Below are 6,886 nucleotides of genomic sequence, written 5' to 3' on the forward strand. Positions count from 1 at the left end.
GTTATCTTATCATTAAAACCTTTGTTTTAGAATTATATCCTCACCTCCGTCTTCCTTCCTGCAACCACCCATGAGAGACATACACAAAAGCAAAGACTAATAACTTCAAAACTGTAGCAAGTAGAGTCAAAAGATAGGTATTGTAGGTTCTCATGCTAAGAAACTGCTGAGAAAAGACACAAACATATATATATATATATATATATATATATATATATATATATATATATATATATATATATAATATATATATATATTATAATTTGACATATATTTCTCATTTGACATGCAATAACTTAATTAGAGATAGCTTTGAGACAGTCATTCATGCTTTCATTTCCACAAGATTGTTCTACTGCAACGCACTATATGTCGGGCTTCCTCAGTCTGCAATTTCTCAGATTCAAATGGTCCAAAACGCGGCTGCCCGTTTGCTCACTGGCAGCCATAAATGTGATGCAGAGGTGATCGAGCTTTTGCAGTGGCTGGCTCTAAGTTGTGGAACAACCTGCCACTACATGTTAGAACTGCTTCTACATTAACTGAATTCAAATCCATGCTTAAAACTCATGTTTTCTCTTGTGCTTTCAAGTTTTCGTAGCTCTACTGTGCTTATTGTCTTAATCTTTATTTAAATTGTTCTATAATTTTTTTTTCCTTCCTGTTTTTCTTTCATGTTCAGAACTTTGGCCAACCAAGGTTGATTTTAAATGTGCTTTATAAATAAAATTCGATTGATTGATTGATTGATTGATTGATTGATTGATTGATTGATTGAATAACTCAGGAAGGAAAAAAAGGTAGGAGGACATTTCTTTTTTGTTGAAGTTTCCCCACATGTGAGCTACATCTGTATCAAATTTTATAGCACAGAGAAATCAAAAGTTACAGCATTTGGAACCAAGGTAGCCTTTTTGTTTACCCCTTGATGCCCACTAATGGGCATTTTTAAAATTGTTCCTGCATGAAGAATCTGTTTAGATCTGAGATATGGCTTATGTTCATTATGTTTGGACTCATTTTAATCGTTAGAATCTGCTGTAAATAATCTAGGATCGGACCATGTTTCCTGAAGTTACGAGCAAAAACGTGACATAAATGCCGTATCGGTATATTATTTACGTATGGGTAGACTCAATGAAGTTTAGTCAATGCCCAAAATAATTATGCTTGATGTATTCTACTCCCTGAGACCTTGCAAATGACACATGCCTATTTGATCTGTGTGACGTTTTTGACATATTGCAGTACATAGTGCAAAAAAGTATTTAATAAATTATGAAAAATATATATACAGTTAATTGGTTATATTAAAGCTCAGACTCTGAACTTTCAAATGACGCCTGTTTCAAGTTGATCAGGGTAGTAGTTTTGTAAAATCTGCATCTGCACTCTGTCGCTAATTGATGGCTCATTGTGATAAGACGCTTTAGCAGTAAGCTGACTGCTTTTTTTCTGACGCAGTTCGAGTCCTGTAACAAGTATAACTTTATTGGCCTTTTGTTATACAAACTTTTACCACTAAAAGTAATGAAATCCCTTATTTGTTAATCTCTACAATAATATCAGCAGCATGTATTGCAAATATTTAATTGTACTGGACGTATTGCACAAGTTTTCGGAATTGACAAATCTGCGGCTGATCATTCACATCTGGCGTACGGTCAAAACTTAAAATGGTAACCAGTTAAACCATAACACCGGCAGTATAAGGCAGTTTATGGGGTTAAATATGCGTATTTTGGCGTGCTGTCCAAGGAGAGGGCTCCAAGCTTGGAATTTGGCTCAAACACAGATCACACCCCCTGGCTAGGATGGGAATAATCGTGAGTGAGGAGTCGGGCTGGAGGAGGGATGCTGCAAAAAGTGTCATGGAACAGAGGTAAGTCAGCTCTATATATAAGTCTCCTTTCAAGCTAATTGGGAAAATATCTGAACATGCTTCTCCTGAACTTTGTTAATAAAACATCAACCTGCAGAATAAAAAATGCAGTACTATTTAGACTCTTTCAAACTTGAAAGCAATGCTTTTTAACAATGCTTTGCATCATTCAAAGTTTCTTTTAACAAAAAATATTCTTGTTAAAATTACACCTTCTGCACCCTCAAATTTCAGAATTTAACTTCCTTATATTTAAAATTGCTTCCTGTTTGCCACCTCAATTCAAATAGGCTTCATAAAAAGAATCAAAATTTTACAATAATTCTCAATTCAATTCTGAATGCTGCATAAACTTGCAGTAGTGGACTACTACATCAACAGTGTATGTGCATCAATGAGTTGTATACACTCAAAGTCTTCCATCCCTCATCTGGCAAGGTTTATCAGCAGCAGGAAAACATGGAAGGAGTGCAATTGGGCCAAGGCTAACCCTCTCTCCTCCCTTTGCGTGCCGTGATGTTATCTCAAGCCCTATTCCACTGCCGCTGTCTGGGTAATGGCCTGACTTTGTAGCCCTCTTAGCACAACACTAATCCAGTCTGGAGATCTCTCATTGTTAGCTGAATGCAGGTGTCTCTCTGAGTTTCAGGTATCATATTGTGCGAGTATCTCCTCTTTATTTTTATTATCCTCATTCCTTGCCCTGGATAACCCACTGCAGGCTTCTCCCATTGGCCATGAAAGGGGAATTACTCCACAGCCCAATAAGGTTCGAGGGGGTGTTACACAGGATGTCAACATTACATTTCACAACTTGATGCCTATACATCAATGCGGTTTCTGTTATAGAAAGGTAAAAATATTTCTGAATCCAATATCAGTGTGATTGCAATAAACCTATACAGACAAAATGCCATAGTAAAAAAAAGTTTAATCTTTCAGCCAACATTGAGAAAGAAGTCTGAGAGAAAGAAGCAAAAGTGTCAAACCAAGCGAACCAAAACCCCAAATTTTACTTATTCTTCTTGGGAAAACTGATCTGAAATTGTCGCTTATTTTGATTTGGTTTCTAATGCATGCTTTGGAGAGCTACTGTCCTGCAGATTTTAGCTCCAACCCCAGTCAAACACACCTGGACCAGCTATAAAAGCCCTCTACCTTCTCGGCACAATGGAATCAGGGAGCTGCTCGACCATGGCTGCGTTCGGAATCGCATACTTCTCTACTATATAGTAGGGGAAAAAGAGTAGGCGAGCGAAAAGTATGTTCGAATCATAAAAGAGTAGGCGAGAATTACCTGGGTGACGTACTACTTATCGCCAGATTCAGACGATAGTGCGTTCGAATATGCCTACTTTCCTACTATATAGTAGGCGAAAACAGTACGTGAAAGAATCAGTACGTTCGAAACATCAGTATTCATAAAAGAGTAGGCGAGAAGTTCCCGGATGGCTTACTGCTTTCGCCCAGATTTTTGAGTGCTCAACCGATGGATACTCTTCTATCCCAGGAGGCCACGCGAGAGGATACGTCATCAAACATCACGGAGATCAGCGACGCGGGGGTTTTCAAATGTGAGTAAACACGGTTCCTTGTGTTTAAATCGTATGTGTTAAACTACTATTAAGTAAACGTTTTAACTGTTGAAGGTGTAAAGAAGTTAGACAGTATAGTATAGTTGTGATTTTGCTGTAAAAACATGTTTTATTATGTATAGCTAGCTAACAGGGGAGCTCCAGTAAGCACACGTAACGTTACGTCTCTAAAGTGGATTTACATAACCATATACATCTTAAACACGCTTATTTAAAATGTCTATTTACATCTGAAAGGAAAATATTGTATACGTTTTGCAAATGAGCACATCACAACATGAAAAAGACATCTGAGTGATGTATGTGTGCTATTATGTAGGATAATTCACTGTTGTCAACACTGTTTACATTAGACAAATGTGCTTTAAATAAGATAAATAAACAAATCTATAAAGAAACTAAACATGTTATATCATTTATTTGTTCCTTATTACTATTGATGACTGCTTTTGTATAATGTTTGTGCATTTTTGTAGGGTCTGACATGTCTGCAGACTGGTGTGAGCACTGAGGATGAGGAGCCCGGAGCTGAATCCTGGAAACGGTGCCATGGATGAGACGCTCCATCACTCCACCGGCCCTTATTGCCTCAGATTGTGAAGCGCAGCACAGCAACAAGCTCCGGCACGAAGGCACGGTCACCTCTGGTGAATTCATCAGAATAAAGCCGCAGAATGGGAACCGCTGTGTTGAGATGGCAGTATGTGGGGTTCAGCGCCTGTAAATACATGCTTGTAGTTTGAATAAAGCTTTGTTTCATGTGTTGTTGACTTGTATATGCATTTGTTTATTGTGATGGTTACTTTTATTTGTTCTTTTACTCATTTATTCATGTTTCTTATTGTTGTCAGTATATAAAATATAATTATTTAATTAATGTATGCATTAATTAATTCATTGCTTGACTGACAATTGAGATGTTTCACTGCATTTATCTAGTATGTATTCATGCATAACTATGTCATATGACAAAGCAAATTATATTTTGGATGTTTTATAAAATTATATCATTTTTAGTATATAAAAAAGTAATATAATTAAAATAATTTCTGTTTAAGTTTTGGGGTGGGGTAACAATGCAATTCATTCTGAGGTAATATTAATTTTTAAGGAGCGATACTTAAATTTTTCGAGTATAAAATCAACAGTTTTCTCCAAAGGAGAGATCTTCGAGCAGCTGCCCCTCTCTTTTGTGCAGACCTTACAAACGCAGAGGAAACCTGTTCTAGGTTGTGCTGTCGAGTTACTGATGTTATGAAGTGTTAGTGCACCTGTTGCTCATATCATTTAAACTTATTACATACAAGATCATGGAAAGATACCATAGTTGTATCTAACAATGAACAATCATAATGACAAAACAGTAAATATAAAGAGCATTGGTTTGTGTACATCATAATGTGATATTTATAGGCTACACAGGAAAAAAAGAACAATAACAAGGCTAAATATGTTTAAATAGTTTTTCATAATACATACAAAATTCTGAGGGATCAAACAAGAGGTAAATTCATCAAGAAAAAGAGGAAAACTTAAAGGAGAAACTTTTTGGGTATTAAATAAAGAAATTAACAACATATTCAAGAGATGGCGATGTTGGGGTTTCTTAATAAAAAGTTATATCGTTAGGCCCTATAAGGATAAAACTGTGGGTCACAGTCAGCTAAAATAAAAAAAATATTCACAAAATAATGGACAGCTGTTTCTTCACAAAATGAGCAAGTTTCATCAATATCAAGATATTTACAGATAGATGAATTAAATGTGTTGTTGTTCATATCTTTTAAGTGTGATAACGCGTCGTAGGTCACATGATAACGTCAACATGGTGTATGATGTCCGAATCGCATTCATACTCAACGAGATTTGGCTATAAAGTACCTACTCTTTTAGCGCTCGTTAAGTAAGTACTCATTGAAATTAAGTACCTACTCATTGAGTAGGCGATTCCGAACGCAGCCCATGAGTTTTATAACCTAAAGACTCTAACCTACAAGAAAGAGAGTAACTAAATTATTTCACCACCAAAAGCACGAGCCATGAGAGGCCGAGACAGAAAGATTGAGCTGATCGTGGAAATAAATGTAGGACAGGACCATCGATTATGACCCGATCTGTTTTATGTGAAATGTGTGCTCTTGGTTTGATAGATCATGCACAACGGTCTGGGAGTCAACAAATAATGAAAGAAGTGTGTTTAACTTGAAGTCATTTATTTCTTAAAGTATAAGCCGTCTATACAAGGCTGTGGAGATATATGGCTCAGCTCATTTCCAAATCAAATTATGACTCTTCTCTCATTGCATAAAAAGTGCAAAGCATATTGAGACTCGTTCCCTCTGCTTTTTTTGAGGAATCTTATTGTCATCTCCCTTTTTTTATTTATGTTTACTGTTAAGAATGCTTACTGATCACTACTCAACCAGGACTTATGGTATGTTTTCTGCAACTTTTATGCATAAAACAGCATTATTGTTGGGGGTAATCGCACTAGAGCAGTGGTTCTCAAACCTGTCCTGGAGGACCACCAACACTGCACGTTTTCTTTGTCTCCCGAATCAAACACACATGATTCAACTCATCAGCTCATTAACCCATGTGATAAAGACTTATCAATTTCTACTTGAGGGAACTGAACCAGCAATCTTCCATTTATCAGCTCAAAGACTTAGCCACAAATTAAGACTAAGGTTATATATACTGAATAAAATAAAATAAACAGCCTGTGTTTCCCTGGTCTTGTGTGGACTTTTATGTTAATTTCTGTTCTGCACCATGTTTTGTAGCTTTTCTTGTTGATTAGTTATTTGATTGTTCCCAGGTGTGTCTTGTTTGCCAATTACCCCTTGTGTATTTAAACCCAAGTGTTTCAAGTGTTTCTTGTGTTCCTTGTTGAGTCCTGACCTTCATGACAGTATGTTTGGTGTGCTCATTCCTGGATTTTGTGTTTGATTTGTTTAGGTTTATTTTTTTGACAATAAAATATGTGTATTTGGATCCAGCTCTCTCTAGTTTTTTTTAGTTCAATCATTACAGCTGGTATAATTCCGAGTACGGTGCAGATTCTTAAGTGTACCATGTACCGCAGTTGGAAAGATGTTACAATGTGTGCTGTGTTACAAGGGATGATAACTAAAATTATCCTTAAAAAAAAAAACTAAAAACAAACTATTTTTAATTATAAATGAAATACAAAATAATATAAATAAAAAGTAACTTTAAATTTTCTGAAATATATAATTATAAATATACACTCTCAAAACTATATTAACGCTGCTACAATTTAGCTATACGGGCTCACTTGCACTCCTTGTTCATACATGCACACATAGTGTGCCTTCTAAATGCACAAGTAACATTGCAAAACAGCTTGTTTCTGGAATCTCTATAGCATGTCTGCATATGTAAC

At 36.0% G+C, this 6,886-nt stretch overlaps 1 long non-coding RNA gene across 1 annotated transcript; it reads left to right on the top strand.

Moving 5' to 3' along the window:
* Nucleotides 1–3,078: 3,078 nt before the first annotated feature.
* On the top strand, nt 3,079–4,354 carry LOC143696960 (uncharacterized). The gene is made up of 2 exons (XR_013186100.1): nt 3,079–3,456; nt 3,954–4,354. It is a non-coding gene; the product is annotated as an uncharacterized LOC143696960 (long non-coding RNA).
* The last annotated feature ends 2,532 nt before the right edge of the window (nt 4,355–6,886 follow it).

This window comes from Siphateles boraxobius, unplaced genomic scaffold (assembly GCF_051911475.1).
Source record: "Siphateles boraxobius isolate OS27281-9 unplaced genomic scaffold, OSU_SipBor_1 31, whole genome shotgun sequence".
NCBI classification, from domain to species: Eukaryota; Metazoa; Chordata; class Actinopteri; order Cypriniformes; family Leuciscidae; genus Siphateles; species Siphateles boraxobius.